The 21575-nt window shown below is 39.6% G+C and overlaps 1 long non-coding RNA gene across 1 annotated transcript; it reads right to left on the reverse strand.

The window, feature by feature from the left end:
- Nucleotides 1-18706: 18706 nt before the first annotated feature.
- Nucleotides 18707-19951, reverse strand: LOC146627669 (uncharacterized). The gene is made up of 3 exons (XR_014906328.1): nucleotides 19815-19951; nucleotides 19671-19741; nucleotides 18707-18925 (listed from the first exon to the last, which is right to left on the reverse strand). It is a non-coding gene; the product is annotated as an uncharacterized LOC146627669 (long non-coding RNA).
- Between the last annotated feature and the right edge of the window lie 1624 nt (nucleotides 19952-21575).

The raw sequence follows: 21575 nt of genomic DNA on the forward strand, positions 1-21575 counted from the left end.
AGGATGCTCTCAATGGCACAGCGATAGAAGGTCCTGAGGATGCGGGGGCTCATGCCGAATCTTTTCAGTCTCCTGAGAAAGAAGAGGCGCTGCTGCGCCTTCTTCACTGTTTTGTTTGTGTGTACTGACCACGTAAGATCCTCAGCCAGATGTACTCCAAGGAACCGGAAGCTGCTCACTCTCTCCACAGCAGCGCCGTTGATGGTGATGGGGGTGTGTACTTCTCTGCACCTCCGGAAGTCCACTATCAACTCCTTTGTCTTTGCGACGTTGAGGGTGAGATGGTTGTCTTGACACCAGTGACTCAGTAAGTGATGCTGGTGCATATGCAAAATGGATGAGCTTGGGGCATGGGTATGTGAGCAGGTGTATCTCTACGGGACTCTACAATCCATCAATGCAGCAGCAAAGGATTTCCAGTAACACAGAATTAAAGAAAGGAAGCTGCAGCAACAATTTGAAAATATTCAGCATAAAATTGAAAAAAAAAAAAACAGTAGCTATAATACTTGAATGAGAGACCTGTGCATTACCATTCCTACTGCTGTTTCTCTTACCAAAAGCACCTGTCATTTAGAAGAATACAGTAGCTAAAGTGGGCTGAAAGTGCACATGCATGCCTGTAACTTGAGCAGATGATGACGACATTAGGGCTTTATGGGGGCCAAAACATCTCTTGCAAGGTTAGCTCCCTATGAGTAATAAAGTATGTACTCTAATGTGTGCTTTTCTATTGTTTTGTATATATATTACTTGATTGTATAGATTTCTTCTGTTTGCTCTTTATTCCTGCTGTCTACTATGTATACCTTACTCTGGCACAGTTGGTGTAGAGCTCTCACAATGTTGTTGGACATGTACAATGAAAATAAAGGTCTATTCTATTCTATTATTCTATGATTTGAACCAATCAAAAATCTTTCTTATCCTTTCTGTGAGAAGGATAAGAATCTCAAACTTAAAAATGTTTAAAACTTTCGTTTATTTTATATCTGTAGTAGTAGTAATAGCAGTAGTAGTTGAGATATTTCATTGAAATACACAGAAATCTTGTCTTCAATCTGGGCAAAAGGAAAAGTCTGTGCCCTAAGAAGGACTATAAGTGTCTGCACAAAACTTCATGGGCCCAGCGAACTGAATGGCACTGGCTTCTTAGAGCCATCCTGCAGGCTTTGGCTGGAAACACACTACAAATATTGATTCATTCTTTCAGGTTTTATACCAACCTAATCAGCTTCTGAGTGGAGGGAAACAGAAGCCTCTTGAAATGTAAAGAGAAATCAGACCACATAACAGAAACCAACCAAGGCTGGGGAATTTGGAGTCTACTGAAAGAAGATACAGTTTAAGGATAAAATACTTTCTTCCTGTGTAGTCACTATAGAAGGTAAAATGTACTCTAAACAAAAAAATAAGATGAAAAAACTTGATATAGATATCATACTGAGTTACAACAAAAGTGAAGGAATAAAAAATTAGCAACACAGATGTGAACTAAGGCAAAACATACAAATTTTAGATGACAAATATCTTCAGGGCATCTTATGAGCAGTCAGAGTGAACCTACAAAATACTTCTGCCCAAGGTTTCTACCAGTAATCCCAGTTTCTTTGGATTAAATATGTCCTAATTTTTTCCTCAGTACAGTTCTGCTCCTCTAACCCAATTGTAGCCCTGGCTATATAAGTAGCTCATTATTTCAATTTGTTCATTAATATTGATAGTTAATTGCAAATGTTTAATGTGTTCAAGAATGTATACAAATGCCTGCAAAGTATGTGATGTGTGTCAGTTAAATGCACAACCTTTTTATTTGTATTTTGAGGTTTATGTCATTATTTTTGATATGGTATTGATATGTACTACAGCTCCAGTGAACCCTGAAGTAGTCTCAGGTAGAGGGGTGGGAGTAAGTGGGGAGCCGTGTGCACTCTGCAGGAAGCGAGAGAGACGAGAGCTGAACAGTGTCGAGTGAACGCAGAGTTCATAGAAGGGCGACAGACGCATTTTCGGGTTAACGGATAGTTAACTGGAGTCGAGAACTGTTGTACCCTACTGTGAGGTAAAGGTGGATTTTGTCTGACACTTGTACCCAATGTTATTGTGTAAAACGGATTAGCGCTAACACAGCCGCTAGCACAACTGCTAACATAGCCGCTAGCGTAGCCTAGCATATTCGCTAAGCTCTTGTTCTGCTCTGTTTTTATTTATTAAGCTAATGCTAAGATTGAATGTTATCGCATGTGAACTGGCATTTAGCGGAGTTGTGTGATTCAGTAGGAGGAGACGGACGTCTTGCTGGTGGTCAGAGAGGTCCCTTCTGCTGGTGTGCTGAAGTTATGTGTTCACGTGGGAGCACGTGGAAAGGACGACTATGAGTGCTGCTGCCGCGGCCTGCTGGTAGCCGTGACCCAGTTTCCCGCTATCCCTTTGAACTGCCGGGAGGTGTGAGTACTGTTGTTTGCACGTGCTTTTTATTTTTACTGCTTGGCAACAAGTGAAGCGACCATATTGTTTTAGGTCCCAACGCACCCTAGCCACGACTCAGGCCTGCAACGAGGGGTTTGCTAGCAGAAAGACTGTAGCACTTGAGGTGTGTGTGTGTGTGTTTGGTGAGAGTGCGTGTGGGCCCACAATATTATTTGATTATTTTGTTTCTGTTGAGGTAGATACCTTATCATTGTTTAACAAACTTTATTGATTTTACTTATTTTCTTTGTGTTGTTAATTCAGCATTCACTAAAGTGGAGTTAACTTTATAATTGACCTGCTTGTGTGTGATTTATTTCCACATATTGTAGTTTTATTGCATATTTAATACCATAAGCATTAAAAAGGGAGTATCAATAGGAAAGTAACAACAGGAACCCAGGGCCCCTCTCAATAGAACGTGGGACGGGTGTTACACAATTAATATTGTGCACTTTGCATGTAATCAGGCAACAGCCCCAACTTCATGTTAGCTTGTATGTGCCTCTTCCTCAGAGGAGGATGCAAGGGCAGGGATTAAATTGCATTAGCTGCATAATTATTTCCCCTGAAATGGATCATGACAGAAATTAGAGTCTTGCACTCTGTGGAAATAAGGGAATACTGCAAGCATTCCCCTGCTCTACATATCCATACATATATTTATATTTAATTATTATTTTTATTTCTGTTTTCTTGGTTTTTCTTGTTTATCGTGTTTATAGACATTCACCTTTATACCCCCACGCTTATTCTTATAAGCCAGACGGTGAAAATTAAAATCAGTTTTATCCATGCATGCTCTTTACAGCCCATTCTGTACAATGCAGGAATACACTGTGAACTGTGATTAATGGCTATTTACCCCTCGCATTAGAGATGAAAGACAGGACAATGCATTGTTATAAAGGGAGTGGAAACCTCATCTGTTCAAAATGGTTCTGTTTTAGTGAGTTTTGGGGATTAGGAAGTAAGTGTCTGGCAACAGCTCTGAATTGTTACTCACCCAACCTTGAAAAAATAGCACACTGCAGCATGATTACGCCTCTCACATTTTCTCAAACTGTCACAAAAACAACAAGCAGAGGACACACATTGCTTTGGGGAAAAATATGCATACTAAGATATTGTTTCCTTTGAAAATACATCTGAGACCTTTTTACTTTGGTATCTTGGCTTCTGAGTGTTGTTTTTGCAATGCTAAGCACAGCAATATGTCTTGCAGTCGGATGGAGTGACACTGTCAGCACAGATGGAAGAACATTAGTCAGCTATCAGTTACAAGTGCCAAAACCATTTAGGATCACCAAGAGAAATTTTGTTTTGGCTTCCAATTACATATGCTTGATAAGCATTATTACCCAGGCAAGTTGTGTATGTTGATGTGTGTACAGAATCATCTTTAAGGACCTGTAATGTGATTCCCAGGTTGAGGGCAAAAGCTGAATATAAATGTGCTGTAATTCATTTTCAGCATGGCAAAGAGGTGATACGTGTAATGCCTAAATGTAACCACCTCTTTAATGAAAAACACTATTCTGCCAACAAAGCCAAACTCATAACAACAAAATCAAACACTAGTTTAGTCAGTCTGGATCAACAAAATTTATAAATTTTATATTAGAGGAAATGTCTTGATACAAAATACATAGATAGTTCCCAATGTTTAATTTGCTTGCAAACATTAGATGTAAATTAGAAGTGTTGGTAGGTCTTTTTTTTTTAACCTAGATTCCCTTAACAACACAACTCAACATATGAAGCATTCAATTTAAACTCAAAGGGAAAGTAGGGCTTTCAGACTCAACATGAAAATAGCAAATGCTTTGCACTTATATCGCACCTTTTGATCTTCCGTTTTACAGTGTGACAAAGTGTGTTCTTATTCCTAAACACATACACATCAACAGTAGTTGAGTTGTAATGCATTGAAATGTCATTGGGATGCTGTTGGGGTTCTGAGGCTTCCACATGTAAATCAGCTGGTGATGGCTATCACCGTCCCAGTATGATTTCTCACTGCACTAAGCAAAAGTGTCCAGTTCAACAGGTTAAAACTGTTGACCTCTGGGTTCTGTAACAAATACCTGCAAGGAATAGAGGAAAAATGTAGGGAAAGCTGATGTTGTGTTTCTCTCTGTTAACTGAATTATCCAAACACAGGTTTGTGTTCATATTGTGACCTTGGATGATTACATCCAAGTAGGCATGTCCAGTGAGGGGATCTACAGTGTTACGCTCCACATACCCCCTTAGAAGAATGGGTCATTGCAAATCAGGTTGTTCTGAGTGATTACCTTTATCCTATGATGAGGCATTTCTGTCTTGATGGAAGTGGTCTCTTTTCTGGATGACAATGCTTCATCCAAATGGCACAAGGGATAAATGAAGTATGAGTAGTGTGACAGCGATGTGACTCATATGCTAGATATCAGATGTCAAACCAACTCATAAACAATTAGACAATGCTCTACTCTCCTTAACAGTTAAGTGAACATCACATTGTGTCTGTACCAAATCTCAGGAGGAATACGTTGCCTCTTTTATGGAAGCTCAGAGACAGGTAGTGAGCCATACTGAACTACAGGAATCCATTTTAACTAAGAGGAGTATTTAAGCTAATTACTTCTCTGAGATGGCTGCAACCATCTGGAAAATAGTGAGTGATTTAAGGTGACCCTGCAAACAGTGTCACCTTTCTCAAGTCCATATTAGGTGTAGAGCGGGGGGGGCACAACAGTTTGTCTGCTTGTTGTTTAAGGCTAATTAAATTTGTTCATCGACTCCCTCGGTGATTAAACTCTGGTGTGTTGTCTTTTAACTGTGGACCATCTCTTGAGTCCAGATTAGGGTCAGCAGGCTATCCTAAAGGAAGGACGCTTTCAACATCACACATTTTTACAAATATGTCAGAACCATAATTCTATCTTACCTAGTCCACAATTTCACTATAATAATTTCATGTATTTGTAGATTCCTCAACTTTAAGCATTTTTCAAGTTTGTTACTGTTTTTGAAGGAATTCCTTCTAGTATTTTCCATACTCTATGATTACATATAATTTTCATCTCCTCTTTGCACTATTCACTCCCTGTTTCCATGTCCAAGCATGTTGTCTTTTTAACATGTTGTAATATGTTGTTCCCTTTTATATTTTATAGAAACAAGCCATCCAAAAACAGTAATGATTTGCAGGCTCAGTGGTTGTTCATGTGCAGCATGTATTTAACGTACGTTTTTAACATATCACGGTGTAATTACAGCCCATCGGGTGGGTTCCTGAATATTAAATATTTGAAACTAAGATCAAACTTCTCACTTGCAAGCAATCTGAACCACACAGCAACATATTAAAGACAAACCTCATGTTGTGGGTGAATAATCTCAGATATTCTTTTGGCTGAAGTTCGGCCCAATTTTTGGCACTTTCTTCCTGTTATATGGTGGTGTTTGTCTCTGCCCACTGGGGACCCTGAATTTTAATTGGGAAAAACCTTCCTTAATCATATGGCTAATTACAGCTTCATAGCTAGCTGCCAGGCAGCACATCATCATATGTCAGCTAGCCGAATCCTACAAACCTACAAACATCACTGGTTTTGGTTTCGGTCTTTGTTTACACCCAAAGTTACATCAGAGTTGTACGTTTTATTTTTTTAGAGGCACTTCAGGACAAACATAGTATATCATCTTTTGATGGAAACTAGCTTGCTAACGTCTTGCTAATTTCTAATGCTGCTAAACCTTCTAAATGCCCTTTTTCATGGATGCCTAGACTTTAAACTTTTTTGTGACAACTGGGAGGAAAGCCATACTGATCATTTTATTGAAGCTGAAAAAAATTTGGTGCTTTACAGTTTGCTGGAGTTTTTGAGCCAAACGAGTATTTGCACAAGGAAACAGTTAGCTGCATCAGATGTAACAACCAGGTAGAGAGAAAACAATCAGTGTACAGAACGGATGTTTAGGGTATAGTGGGCTTTTGACTTTACATGAGGTCAGATTGTCCAGGAAATGCAAGGAAATGTGCATTTTAATTAATTGTAATTATTTCTGTGTAATCATTTGGGCTGCAATAATGAATACTTATTATCACTGCAGTTCAACACTTATACATTGCCTGGCCATTTGACATCTTACTTTCTACTTTCAGGGTGATTCTCAAAACCAGGCCAATAAGTCTCCAAGCTGAGCTTAAGCTATAATCCAGTTATGAAGTTGGAATATTTTAGACATTACTGAATCTAAGAATAATGATCTAGGACTCTGGTAAGAGAAATCAAAAAAATTAAAATGTTCATGGTAAATTAGAAGAGAATATTAGCTTTCACGGCTGATATAATATTTTAGCTAAATACTAAAATAAAAATGTTTTATTTCTTTCACTAATGATTTAATAGCAACAGATACACTGAACTACCAAAGAAAGGGAATTGGAAATTGTGCTTCTTTTTTTCCCTTTTTAACAGTACACTGAACAGACAGAGATACATTTTACAGTTATTTTCTTGCAAAACAGTTTTTAGGTCTGTGATATAAACCTGACAACCATTCTGCTTACTTAGCAAGGGGATGTGCAGTAAAAGAGAAATCATTTTAATCCTGGGGTGCCACGCAGTTTTATTAATGTGTAATACTGCTGGATTACTGGGTCTACAGGCAGCTTAGTTTGTTTGCCCAGAATAGGGTGATCATCCATGAGAAGCAGGTGTATCTGCCAGTCTCCAGCCTGCTACAGCATTAACAAGATCCTCACATGGGAGCCAAACAGAACATCAGACACAAGAGGGTGAGCACTGCCGATTGAAGCTGATATGCAACCACATAATTCTGGCCATGTCATTGGTAAGACAAATGGTGTATGACATATGTAAAACATGTTTTGAAAGCTTTCATCTTGATTTTACAAAGGTCACACTGAACTAAAGAGGGGGAGGAATGTCTGTGTGTGTTCAAGGCAGTAGACATTTGAAGATGACTCACATTGTCACAACTGAGAGGAAGCATGAGCAGATGTACCGCGACAAGAAAGGAGAATGTCAGATTTTTGGCAGTTTTTTTTCTTTTTTGGAAACCCGCTATTAGGCAGGTGAGAGTCCTGTATTTCCTCTGTTGACATTTAGTTCACGTGCTTACCATTGTGCTGCAAGTCCAATTCACCATCGATTCAGCTTTACCGTAGAAAAGATATAGCTGCAAAAGTGGGATTCAATAAGTGTAATATTCAGTGATTTAAACTGCCTACACATGATCTCTGCAACTTAATGTATTTCGGTCCTGTCATAGCCCTGTATCAGCACTTGGTATTACCTTCAGTGTGTCAGTGCAAAGCCCTCTTCCTGGCACCATGAAAGAAGGGATAGGACTTCGGAATCCTGCCTGTCAAAATTCAAATGGACCCTTTGGGAGCAGTGACATTCATCTCAGTTCAGTCAATAGCTGGCAGCTTTGTCCCTTCATTGATTATCAACTGCAAGGAAAGAGAAGAGGGACAACATGGAGGCCTTTTGTTCTCCCTCCTGAAGGAGAACTGCCAGAAAAATAACTTAAATTAAAATCTCAATACATCAGCTGGAGTTTACTTTACGGTGGAGCCAAACTGTTTTCTGAAGCACTTGCTGAAAAGGGCATGGAAGAGACCTAAATACAGCTTAAATACAGCTTATGAAGCCAAAAATGCTGGCTGCTTCATTTAAGAATAAATATATTTTTATTGCATATCTGATAATACATTTTGATATAACAGGAAACTGATTAACACATACAAATTGCTCATCAGACACCATCCATCCATTTATGTAATTCAGGCTGAGGCCTACACCTTGGAGAAGACAGCCATTCACACATACGGCTAATTTAGGCTCACCAACTGACCTAAGCCCCTTAACTGCGTATCTTTGGGATGAAATGACAGTACCCAGAGAAAACTCACACAGTCACAGGGAGACCAAATGCAAACTGCATACAGAAAGGCTGGATTCAAACCCAGGACCTTTTTGTTATGAGGCAGCAGTGCTAACCATTGTCACCTTGCTGCCCTCAAGCAAAACCATTACGGAGATTAGATTAGGGTTATGGGTTTAAGAAATCTCTGTGGCACAGGTCAACCAAAGGGTCAGTGCACTTGCTGCACTTTCACTGCAGAGATGATTGTGCATCTCTATGAATTAAGTCTTCATGGCAAAGCAGGGAGCCAACTGGACAGGGTTAGAGCCTGGAGACATGAACTTCAACTTGCTCTATCAACTTCCATAGCCTGCTCCAGAATGAATAAGCTAACAAGTTGTCACAACATTAGCGAGTGAATATCTGGATATTTAGATTCCAAATGTATTTTCCCCGATTTCCCTGTGTTGAATATGGCAACAGTCCTAACAATGTGATGTGGACACAAATGGAGTTGGTGAAAATAAACAAAAACACACCGTTCAGTCTGTCAGTCTTCTGCAACTTTATGAATATACCATTTCAATCACACAAAAACAACCGTTGAATGCCTCCACAGGAATGAGCACAGCAAAATGGGACTGGGAATGAGGTCAGATTTCTTCCTGCATTCATCTAGTGAGGCACCGTACCTGTGTTTAATGTGAGCAGTATACAGAAAGAGGGACTTTAATGGATAGATGCAGCAAGTAATTCAGGCACTGCATGGAACCTAATGAGGGATAGAATTTAGAGAAACCAATCTTTTCTCCCCATTGGTGGCCCCGGCTATATCATAGAGTTACACTGCCCTCTAACAGGTCTGAGAGGTACTGCAAGAAGGCTGGGCTGCAGGCTCTGATAATGTCCTATTTTCTCTATTCTAAAAGCGAAGCTCCAGCAAAAGCCTCATTTTGTTTGCGCCTGTAACTAGTAGTTTTCTCTGTAGGATAATTGTGAAATGCTAAATGTAAAAGCCCCATTACAAAATCCTGAAATATGCCAGTGAAAGAACAAATGTGAATTGATCCCTCCAATCAACATGATGAACAGGGAATGCCAGGTTCTTTCTGCATCGCCAGGTTCCACTCTGCAGTATTGTTACCTCTATTGTGTTTTGAGAGAGAATAAAAGTTTTTTAGAGATGCTTTTAGCCATAAACTGTTCTTGTTGTTATTCGACAGGTCAAAGCATGACACAGAGTTATTTTCGGATACGTTGCTACAGTCCCTCATTGGATTTCAGAGTGCTTGTGACCAAAAATCTTCTTTTTTAACACACACAACAGAATGAGGGTAGTCTGCAATCTTGCATCTGAGTGTTTGTTTCCATGAATTCCTTATGACCCACAGATGTATACTTCTGTTTGATTTGAAAAACTCGACTGCAGGATGTCATACCAGTTTTATGGGTATCAGAGATTTGGATTTGACACTCACCTTTGAACCTTTGTATGAATCACAGAGCTATTTTTTTTTATCTATACACAGATGACAGACCCTATGATGCATTTAGCACATCACAGCGCATAATTGTTTCATACTGATATTTATGTCTGTACTCAGAAATACAGCATTTCTATCAAAATAGGTCAAAGACAGTACGTGATTTGGGTTTTTAACAGTATATCTTCATTTAATACAGTGCACCATTTTCCCTCTTCATTCCTTGCACTCTCTTGACAACAGAGGGAAACACAGCAGATGGTAACATCTGTAAAATTTACCTCAGATGCCACACTATTGGAATATCTCATTACATATGGGCTTCATGCAGTTCTTTCTTTCACACTATTTATCTGGTCTGTTTGTGTTGTTTTTGTTTTTTTACTTTTCACCAGGTTGTTCCCCTGATATTTAAGGAAAATGTAACTTAATCAAATATGTATGATTTTTGTATTATTTTTATTGACATTAAGATTTTTACATTCTCTTAACTGAAACTTTGCAGCAGGCCTAAACAGTTTAAAATGCTCAATGAATTGTGATTGTACAGTATATTCGTATAGTGATGGAATAAGGATTCAGTAGTAAAATTGAGAATGTATCAGGCAATAACAGGATTTACTGTGAATATTTTAAGCGAAATAGTTTGATGGAAGTTTAGCACATTGTAAAGTTACTTTAGGTTCAACAAGGTGCTGGAAATTTTACAGTAACCAGTACAGTAACTCGGACATTTTGGATTTTGAGTTGTGAGAAATTTGTTGGTTGCATATTATGGATCTCTCGTTCCACCACATGTCATGTGCACACTATTAGATTGAGATCTGGTGACTCTGGAGGCTATTTGAGCACATTTGTAGACTATGCTTAAAAATCTCCCAATTCTGAAAGGAGAACTGGTCAAATATTCGGTCAGAAATATGCCAGAAACTTGCTGATGGCTACCAAAAGCTTCTAGTCGAGCTGCTAAGGGACCTTTAACAAAATGGGTCATTCCATTTGAAAGCAGCAGAACATTCGCTCATCGACAGTCTTGTATGGTACAAAGTCTGGACAGATATCTGTGGCAATCAACATGAACATCTCAAAACTAGATAAAAGATAAAAGCCTGAAATCTTCACTGGTTTTTCTTACTTGGTATTCTAATTAGAATTTATAAAATAATGTTGTTAAATGTGTGCATATTTTTCATTTTTGAGATGTGGGTCACTCTGTTGCAAATCGTCTTTTATTTGTTTTGTTTTGTTTTGTTTAAATCAGTCGACCTGCATTCAGTCCATTTTCTCAAACATTGTTTTAACTATTCTAGTTATAACTGAGGGCAAGGGGAATAGGACTGAACCTGATAAGTAGGTAGGTAGGTCTTGAAAATTAAAAAATATGCACAAATTCCAATATTAGGTTCACTTTGGAAAGGATAATCTGCTAGATTTGTTTTTGTGTTACAACTTTATATTTACTTAATCCAGCATGAGGATGAATGGCATGTTCTTCATATTTGGGACAACAAAATTAAAATATATTAAAAATGATTCTACATGGCTTATTTTACAGTATTATGGAATTCAACTGTTCACCATTCATAAATTGTCAGTAGTTAATTGTTTGCTTGCAGCATTAAATTGGTGTTGGTTGTTCTTTTCTTTTTTAATTTATTATTATGCACTCAAATACAGGATCTAAAAAAACCAAAAACATTTTAATTAACCAGTACTTACATTTTTTTTTTATCTGTCCCAAATTATATTTCATATTCAAAATGTTACATATGTTCAACCTCTGGACCATAACATTTTTATACAACCATTAAGTATGTTAATTTGAGACAGACCCAAATATTAATGAGGCTATACATACTTTTGAAGCTGTGTGGATTAGAGAGAAACGAAAATAAATTTGTGCTCTCAATTCTTGTTTTTAAATCATTACAAATGTACTGTGTATGGTGCACAGTCAATCCACTACACACATTCATGCCCATTATGTAAGTGTGTGTGTGTGTGTGTAAACTTTTGACCAGATTTATATCTAGTTTCTGCCAACTTTCTAGGCCTTCAGTATTAGCAGTGCTGCTTCTTGAAAATTAATTTGCATTTCATTTGTAGATTGCATTTGTAATTTACAACTTGGTTGGTTGGTGTGACAGAGGAGGATACAAGGGATAGGGTGAAATTGAGGCAGATTATCCTCTGTTGTTCTCTAAAGGGAGTAGCAGAAAGAACAAGAGTAAGAACTGGAAGTCCTGTGATAATATAATACCGAGGAGCATCAATTGTGCACTGAAGTGGTGGGGGTTAATAACTCTGTATACTTTAATATGAAGCCTGATGAGTATATGAGCAGTGCAGCACTATTGATTTTGTTATTCCGAAGGAGGAAAAAGCAATCGAAGGGCGTCCTTTTACCTTGTCAGAAGTCATGTAAACAGAGTACATTTTCATGTACATTTTTTTCTGTCCTTCTCAAAGAGCTAATGTCCCGGGGAATGATCTTCTAACATTGATCAGTTTAGGCACCTGACACCATCATGAGAACGGCTAACTCCTGTTCTGGACCTGGAAGGAGACACAAGGGGAATGCTTGTACCGAGGCTACGTAGGCTTTGTGCTGAGTGCTGCTTTGTGTGCCAAAATATCCAGTTTAAATCCTATTCTGCAGCCCTATGTGTAATATGCCTGGCACTGCTTTCAGGTGCGCTCTGAATTTGTATCCAGCCCACTACACTGGCTTTTAAACTTCTCAGTGAGGCCTTTTGTTTTGTGACCCACAATAATTTAATGGACTATTGTGCAATCTTATCGAGCAAAATTTATCCAATTTTCAGGCTACTACTAACCTGTTATAGTGTTTTATTCAGCTCACCACACATTGCTGAGAGCATGGAGGGCTTTGGTAACACAACATGGCCATATTTTGAAATAAGCTTCTACAGATTCATTTCCTGACCCACTTTAATTTCTGTATGAGTCATCTTTGAGTTTCTACCCAGTGATTTCCAGCATGTTCATTTTGCATTCAGTTTCGGACCACAGCCTATTGTCTGTTATACTAATTATTATTTCATATTACACACGAGTGATTACACTAGACAGCAGCAAACAACAAAACACCCTCTAAATATCCCTCAGGGGTGTGTTTATAGGAAAGGAAACAGGGAATTTCAGAATAATGGACATTGGACTTTTACTGTCTTTCATTAAATGATGAAGAAACATGAAGGTATCCAACCATTCACACATTATTATTTCATAATTCTCTCTTTGGCGTGAGCTTGGCTGGACACATTTCTCCTCTGCGTGGCATCTTCCTATAATCATCTTATGCGCTAGGACTCTTTCTCATACACAAAGCAATGTGTGTGCAGAGTGGTCTGGAAGATAGGAGAACTGCAATTGATGGAAAGACAAAATGAGCGAGAGAGGATGAGCTTAGTCTTCCAGGCCATCTCTGCCAAGACAAAACAAACCCAGAGAGTGAAAATCATCTTATCAGGACGATAGCAGACGAATAAAGGGGGACTGTCAAGAAATTATCATGTTGGTATTCAAGCCATGACTTGCTGTGCCTTGTCACAATAAAACAAAGGGAATGCAAGCAGAGGCTCAGACAGTGCAAGGCAGAGACCGAGTGAGCGGGTGGGGGAGAGAGAGAGTGAGAGCTGTTGATCTGTTTAGCCTGCTTGCTTCATGCCACTGCAGTACATCTCTTCTGAAATGGCTGTATTTGAAATCAGCTTTATAGAGTAAAAGACGCTGCCACTATGTGCCCGGGCATGCCTGTCGGACCCAGGAAGAGTAGAATTCACGGATGAATTGTGATTGCTTACATATACAGCTACACCAAACATTAATCACAGACAGTGGTCTCGTTCCAAAAATACTATAAAAAACACTGGAGGATCAGAGGCAGGTGCAGAGCTGAAAGACAGAGGGCAGGATGACGTGAGAACAGAAAACTAAGAGTGGACGACACCTGGAGACAATGAGGTGCAGGTTATTTGGAGTGTAAGGTAAATCAATGCTGTATTTTTCCTTGAAGAAAGAAATAGTGCAGTGGAGAGACTGCGTTTGGATGAAGAGGGCGATGTTTGCAATTTTAATGCAAAGCACAGCTCTACTGCAACTTGTCTGAGACAGCAGGGACTCTCCCAAGTGGCAGTGACAAGGACCATCTGTGAACCTGCCAGTGGATCATTGTAAACTCTACACCTGCTCATGACTGTATCACTGCTCTACTGCTTTTATGTACATTAGCATACAGCCCAACACATGCTGAATATTTGCACCATTATGTGCTGTAATAAATCATGTGTCTTGGTGTATTGATTATGTGCTCGGTGATAAGTCAGTGGAACATGCATATTGAAAATGGAAAATTTATTTACTTTCAGCAAATAACCACAAAGGAACTAGCAGCTTTAATTAAACACGACTTGCAGAAAGAAGAGCTGGAAAGGAAAGGCGAAGTAAGCTGGCCTGCCAAGTCAAAGATGCCATTGATGAGAAATGTGCACGCCCTATCACTTTTCTTTGTTTGATACAGACTTTTTGCTGCTCTTCACTCTAATCGACTTTCATGGCAGAAGTGATTTGTAATTAATGGTGGTTTTGTAACTCATCTATATCCCTGAACCTTGACGAGACCGATCGATGGCGCTGCCTGTGGCCTGCTTTGTGGGCTTGGTCTCTCTCCCTCGCTGCAGCAGAACTAAGAGTTCCCTGACAATTGGCCGCATGTACGCACACAACAAATGACGACTCATAGGAACACCAAAGTGTACCAATACTTTGTTCATTTTGCGAAAGCTTAACAGCAATGTAATTATGTGCCAAACATGCTCCCCCTACAATTTCCAAAGCCACAGCTTGTTCCGAACACATAAATCTTGTATTCTTTGGCAAATGCAGTAGACACTAGGTCATTTATACTAATGTGCAAGTGAGTTATTTTATGAATTTTACTAAAGACCGCTGCTTTCTGAAAGTTCATGAAAACTCTAAGAGCTCTAACCAAAGCTGAAACAACAGCAGAGGAGCTGCAGAGTCATTTTTCTCACTTTGTTATTAAGACAATACCTCTCACACTTAATCCATTCTTGATATTAAAATATCGATTACAGCAGCTTTGAAACAGTAATGCTTGAATCCGACTTCTGTGTCAAGGTTTGTTTCTCATCACAAACTCAATTTGTTCCGTTTGAAAAAGCATGTGATGCATTTTGGCTATCATCATCAACATAAATCCTGATTTCTCATCATCATGTTGTCCAAGATTTACAAAATAACCATTTGTATTAAGTAAGATTTAGGTTTATAAATAAATAGAGAAGTAGGTTCATTTTCTCATGGACGTCTATTTGCAGTCTGCCCCTGCTGGCCATTACAGGAATAGCATTTTTAAGGCATTAATTCCACACTGACGTTGCTTTTCAGACCCTGCACCATGTCCGTCGTTAATAAAGTCTGTGATTATTTCAAGTGAGGTCATATGAGTCAGTGTCAGATAGGGCTGATAGGGCTATACAAGTATAAAAATCTGAGGTTTTGAGCTCAGGATAAAGTGAGCTTACCAGATCTCTGTAGGTAAGTCCTCTTTTCTGCTCAGCGAACCAGCTTAAGGCTATATTTGCCACTACTTATATATACTATATATTATATACTCGAATCACAGACTGAACTGATGAAGACACTACCAACTATGTATCTAATAGCTTAGATACATAGTTGGTAGTGTCTTCATCAGGCTTTTATTGTGAAAAGGAATATCTGTTTGAGTACTTTTATGTAAAATTATAATCTGTTGTTGTTGTTGACTGAAAAAATAAATCTCTGATTATTCTGATTTTATTCCACTTTGTCCACTGAAAATTGAATTTTAGGAATCATATCACAAACAGATCTAAGCCATTTAATCTGGCCAAGGAAAATAAATTATTTTTAAAAAATTCAGCAAGTTGCACATGACTGCATCCTTTACTTTATTTCATACACCAATACAATTGCATCCTTCTGCTTGCTGTACTGCTGCCCTTTAGTCTGGATAGTGGATTTTTGAATGTCCCAGCTCACTCCCTACACCAGTGGTCAGCTCAGGTCTTTATTTGATTTTGTGCCTCTCCCAGACAAATGTCTTTCAGTCATTTTCTTTACTTCCAAATCCTCGATTTGTTACTGTGCCACGAAATTTACACTTGAGTGGAAAAAGACCCATCATCCTTAAAAAAACAAGAAGTAAGGTGGTAGAAAGGAGAGTGGGAGAGAGAAAGAAAGATGAGGGTCAGTGATAGACAGTAGCCACATTTTTCATGAAAGGTCACTTCATAGAAAGATGGCAGCTCTGTGCTGTTCTGCTAATGTTCCCTATCATAATAGGTCCTGATTCTCATCTCCCATTCTCTTTATTCTGGAGTCACCATTTCCCTTGGCACTGAGAAACTTTCTCATCGCCTTGACACAATATTAATTACACCAATGTCACAGGCAAATGATGCTGGCTGAACGTTTGTTATTAACAACCCGATCAGATAAGGGAAAATAAAAAGAACAAACAGCTTCTTGCACTAAAATCTCCAAAATAAAATGACATGAAGAGGTGCAGCAGGATGACACAAATAAATTGGAAGAGAAGGATTGTGTGGCAGGACATGTGGTCACCTTGTGTTAGATCCAGGAGGAGTGGCACTGTATTTAGTTGTGTCAGCACTTGTATAGCTGACACACACAGATCCATGCACTCTGGATGGCTGCTAAGAAGCCCAAGGAGTGGTATGAGGTTGCTGTTAAAGCAATTTCTTTATAAGAGAAAGGTCTCATAATTCTTGTGAAGCGAAGCATCTGGTATGATTGGGGACAGATGGGCAAAACTGTATGAAATTCAGCAAGGTCCTCATTCACTGGAATTGTGTTTTCTGTAACCTTTTTCATGAAAGTTTCTCTGATGTATTTTGCTGTTTTTGAGGGACTTCACATTAATCATGGTTGACAAGCAGCAGCAAGGCAGCGTTGACAGCAGTGTTTCAAATGTGCACTGTGCCTACAGGCATATTGCATTTGTGCTGGCAAAATTACATGTGTACAATCATGTCATTCACATCAAGCTTACTTGATAACTGACGAACACGTGGTCAAATGCAAAGCATTCATTTATTTATTAGCTATTAATCTGTTTGAAGCTTAGAATCTGCACTGGAGCATGCTTTCTAACACTGCAAAAATGGGATGTATCAAGGCAAAAATATCCAGTCAAACAACAGGCGTAAACAGGAGGTCAACTCTTGTAAGTATGTCGAAAAATAGGAATAGCTGCCCTGGTTAAGGTATGATTTTCTCATTCCAAAAAATTATTGTTGCAGGTGAGATTCTGGTAGCAGAGCTACAGACTCTGGAACACTTTTATTTATGCCTTCGATGTCTTACTCATTCGTTTTTCCTTCTATAGTAACGCCCACCCTGTTACGAAGAACACCACAACAACTATTATCACTGCCAGGAAGAAGCTAAATTTTGAAGCTGGTGTTTTGTTGGCACAGTTCTGTGAAATACTGTAAACAGCTAAATGTGACGTGTGGAATATGAATGTGTGTGACATGAGTTTGAGTTTTATAGAAAGGCTTGCAGTGATGATGACCCCTACCTCGCACCCAGCTCCCCCCAAAATAGCAAAATCTTTCTTCACTGTTTAACCAGATAAATTATACCAAAATAAAACATACCATTTTGTGCTGTCTGTCTTTTATTTATGTTGATGACAGCTGGCTGCAACTTCAGCACTCTGCAAGATGTTGTCACCTTTCTGCACTCCTTCCTAAAAAATATTGCAGTTATCATTTAAATATGTACTATTAGCTGACAATGCTTGAGTGAATTTTCCAAGATTTTAATCTGAAAATCATGGTGGAGCAATCACCACCTGTTCAACTCGTGTGTTTTATTAAAGACGAGTTCCCCTCTCCATCATCAGGTTTTACTTTGCTTTGTGGTGGATCAAAAATTCTGTTGTTCACTTCTGTTCATTATAACATAACTTAATTGTTGCTTTAATTGTTGTTTTGACTGTTGCTGTAGGCAATATGCAGTGGGACTGTAAAGACAAATGAGTAGTTTGAGGATAATGAGTTTTTCCTTGGTTAATCGTGTGTTGATCCATTGGTAATGTCTTATGGCTCTAGTTGGCGGATTCACACCTCTCTACACCCACTTAGCAGCATGTGTTACTGTTAACGTTTACTTCATTCACATCGTTTATTTTGCGAGAGGATGTGAGTTGCGGACTGTTTTTTTGCTGAGAAGTTCAGTGAAACTCTGTTGCTGTGTAAGCTTTCGCTATTGTTCCACCATATTGTTGGACATTATTCTGCCGCTATCTGTATTTCAGTTAACCACTGAAAGCTGTACAGTCTTATTTCCTTACTGTAAAAAGTCAGTGGACGTATCAGGTAAATCATAGATTAAGAGGATGCATTTATTTTATTCTGCAGTTCGTGCTGTGTGTAACAGGTATTACAATTAAACAACATGAGATATGCATTAAATTATTGTCTCAACGACTTTGGACCAGTATCAGAAAGTTCTAGGTAAGACTATGGAGCCTTGAAAGGATCAGCAGAGAAGGAACCACACAATGATAGAATAGATGTGATTTGAGTAGAAACTGTATTGAAAGTTGTAAAGTTTACAAACCCTGCCTGTCTAAAGCCGGCTTCCTACAGTGCACAAACGCACATTAAAGGGCCCAAAAATAAAATCAAAACAACATCCTCTTTAAGGAAATTCTCCAAAGAGTTTCAATTAAAGAGCTTCCGCTCCCGTTGCTCAGTCCACTTCTCTTTAGAAAGAGAAATTAGAGTTCCTTGTGTGTGTGTGTGTGTTTCTGTCCATTGGTTCTAACACTACCCGGGTAGATTTTTAAAGTGTTAGTCTTATCTGTATCAAGGAAGGTAGTAATAGTCCTGAGGTTCGCTGAAGATGGATCCCACGGCTGGCCACACCGCACTCGGGTCCGTCGACAGTCACTCTCTCGGGATTGGCTCGCCACTGAACCCACAGGGTTCAGATCTCAAATGATCCAGTCCTGGTCAAAAACCAATCTATGCACACAGTGCAGAGTGCATACATTACTATTTTATCTATTCTTCTTCCATCACTCATCTTTCAGTCAAGTATTGCTCAAGTATAACAAATTATTTTAGTTATACAATGTCTCAACCATCCTAAAATAATTTGAGTTACATCACACAAGGTCTTAGTGCAACAGAAAATATACCTTATATTTACCCTTTTGGGAATAAATAAACTTATAAGATTCACTCTCCCATATTTATCCTTTTAACAGCTTGCTTTTAACTGTTCTTCTTTTTTCAGATATTTCAACCTGAATTATTTCTCAGAAAAATATATCAACTTCTTTAAACATTAACACATTCAACAGAGTAATGAGATCCCTCACATTTTATAATCACATTTTATGAACTTTTTGCATCTTCATCAAATGAATTAACTTCTAAGTCAACAAAACTGAAAGGGTGCATTTAAGCACTACATGACAATATTACTGCTTCTCCAACGTTTTGGAAAGCTAACAAACTCAGATGAATCACAGTAATGTTAGAACACAGAGATCGCTAAGCAGTAACTTAATACTAGCGGTTAGCTGGGCACATTCTAATGTATACTTTAGCACTTAAAATTAAACATCTGCACATCAGTGATCTTACAGTACTTTAAACATAAATATCACAACTCCGACTGGTTTTATTTTTTAAAGCAGAAAATATATTGACAGCAGTCAACTACATGTCTTTATGGTGCTAACATTCATGTAGCATCCCTTACCGGAGCTCGTGGTGAGATAGCTCGTCCAGCTGACGCAGCTTCCCACGGCCGTATTTCACAGATCTCAGATCCTAATAGCCATCTGTTAACAGCTAGTATGTGAAGATAAATTGCGAATTTAACTTTTATTTCAGTTTTTCTTACCAGGATCTTTCAGCTAATTTGGCGGTTGCCTCGTGAGTAGCGGTTGCCTCGTGAGTAATGGCTTCCACAACAGGAAATGTTGACTAACAGAAAGTCATCTCAAGGCATACTCGCCTCCTAGCGGCGGGGAGGGAAAATTACACCTCCAACCTTATGCAGCAGCACAACCCACAAATCTGATGTGGGTTACACTCTCCCCTCCTGAACTCTTGCACGTCCCTGTGCATGACAAGGTTCACACAAATGTTTCTTGGGGGGAAAGGCAAGGGAAGAAGCAGGTGCTTCACCTTCATTTACCATGTCATTCCACACATCGGTCAACCCTTGGAAGAAAGACTTCACCACGGTGACAATTGGTTTCCCCAATTCAGTGTAGTCGAGCCTCATTGGTGGTTGACGATCCCGCTCAGACCTCCTGACATGGATATCAGCGTTAGCTCGTTCCTCTACTTCACCACTCTCCTCTTGTCCTTCAGTTCCAGGATCATTCATCACATCCTCCAACCTGTCCGGGAGGACTGGGATCTCTTTAGGTTGGTCCTCACTCAAATCCTTGACCTCGTTAAACAACTCATCTTCTCCTGAACTGCTATCCAGCAGCATCCTTTGTCCCTCAGATTCAGTGGATGCACTATCATCCATCTTTGCTTCTCCCACAGATTCATGGAGTTCAGGTGCTGGTACGTCCGCAGCAGGAGGTGAGGTCTGACCATCATCTGGAGTCTGCTCATCGCCACATTGATCTGTTTCATGGTAAATTGATGTGGCATCAGGCATAACATTGGCACCTTCCGGAACCTCCGTTGACTCAGCGGAGATTGATGTCAGGTTACTCTTGGCGTGACTGGAACCTAGGTCTCTTGGGGCATTTTGCCTTGCAGCACCCCCAGTCGTCTCAGAGACTGGCTGTGTTTCGAACCAGGCAATGGGAACAATGTCCTCCTCGTCTGAAGACTGGTCAAGCTCCGTTGTCCTGTTGGGAGTATTCTGACGTGTCCTAGGCTTTCTAGCTCGTTTGGGCTGAGCACGCTCCTCCGTTGGTGCGGCAAGAAATCCGCATGGGAGTAAGAGGTCACGATGCAGCGTGCGCTTGGGACCCTCGCCGTTCTCTGGTCTAACTGTATAGACTGGGAGGTCTCCAGCTTTCTTTACTACCACATGGACTGTGGACTCCCACTTATCAGCGAGCTTGTGCTTTCCTCGGATACGCACGTTTCTGACGAGTACTCTGTCGCCAACGCCTAAAGCAGAAGGACTCACTCGCTTATCAAACCGAATCTTATTCCTCTCAGCTACCTTGGCAGCAGTTCTTGTGGCAACTTTGTAGCTCTGCTCAAGGCGAGATTTAAGGTCTTGTACGTATTGGGAATGTGACTTGTGTCGCTGTTCTTTCACTGGTAACCCAAATGCGAGGTCGACAGGCAACCTTGGCTGGCGTCCAAACATTAGTTCATATGGTGTGAACCCAGTCACCTCACTTCTGGTACAGTTGTACGCGTGGACCAACGGCTTTACAAAGTCCTTCCAGTGAGATTTTTCTTGACTTCCCAGAGTGCCAAGCATGTCTAATAGAGTGCGGTTGAAGCGTTCCACTGGGTTGCCCCTCGGGTGGTATGGTGTTGTTCGCGTTTTGCGGATGCCCGCAATCTGACAGAGTTCCTTGATCAACCGCGACTCAAAATCAGGACCTTGGTCACTGTGCAGCTTCTCTGGGAATCCATAATGGATGATGAAATTGTCCCACAACCACTTTGCAACTGT

The sequence above is a fragment of the Diplotaxodon limnothrissa genome, linkage group LG7 (assembly GCF_057381915.1).
Source record: "Diplotaxodon limnothrissa isolate DT_005_m linkage group LG7, D_limnothrissa_male_GT1.1, whole genome shotgun sequence".
In the NCBI taxonomy this organism is placed as follows: Eukaryota; Metazoa; Chordata; class Actinopteri; order Cichliformes; family Cichlidae; genus Diplotaxodon; species Diplotaxodon limnothrissa.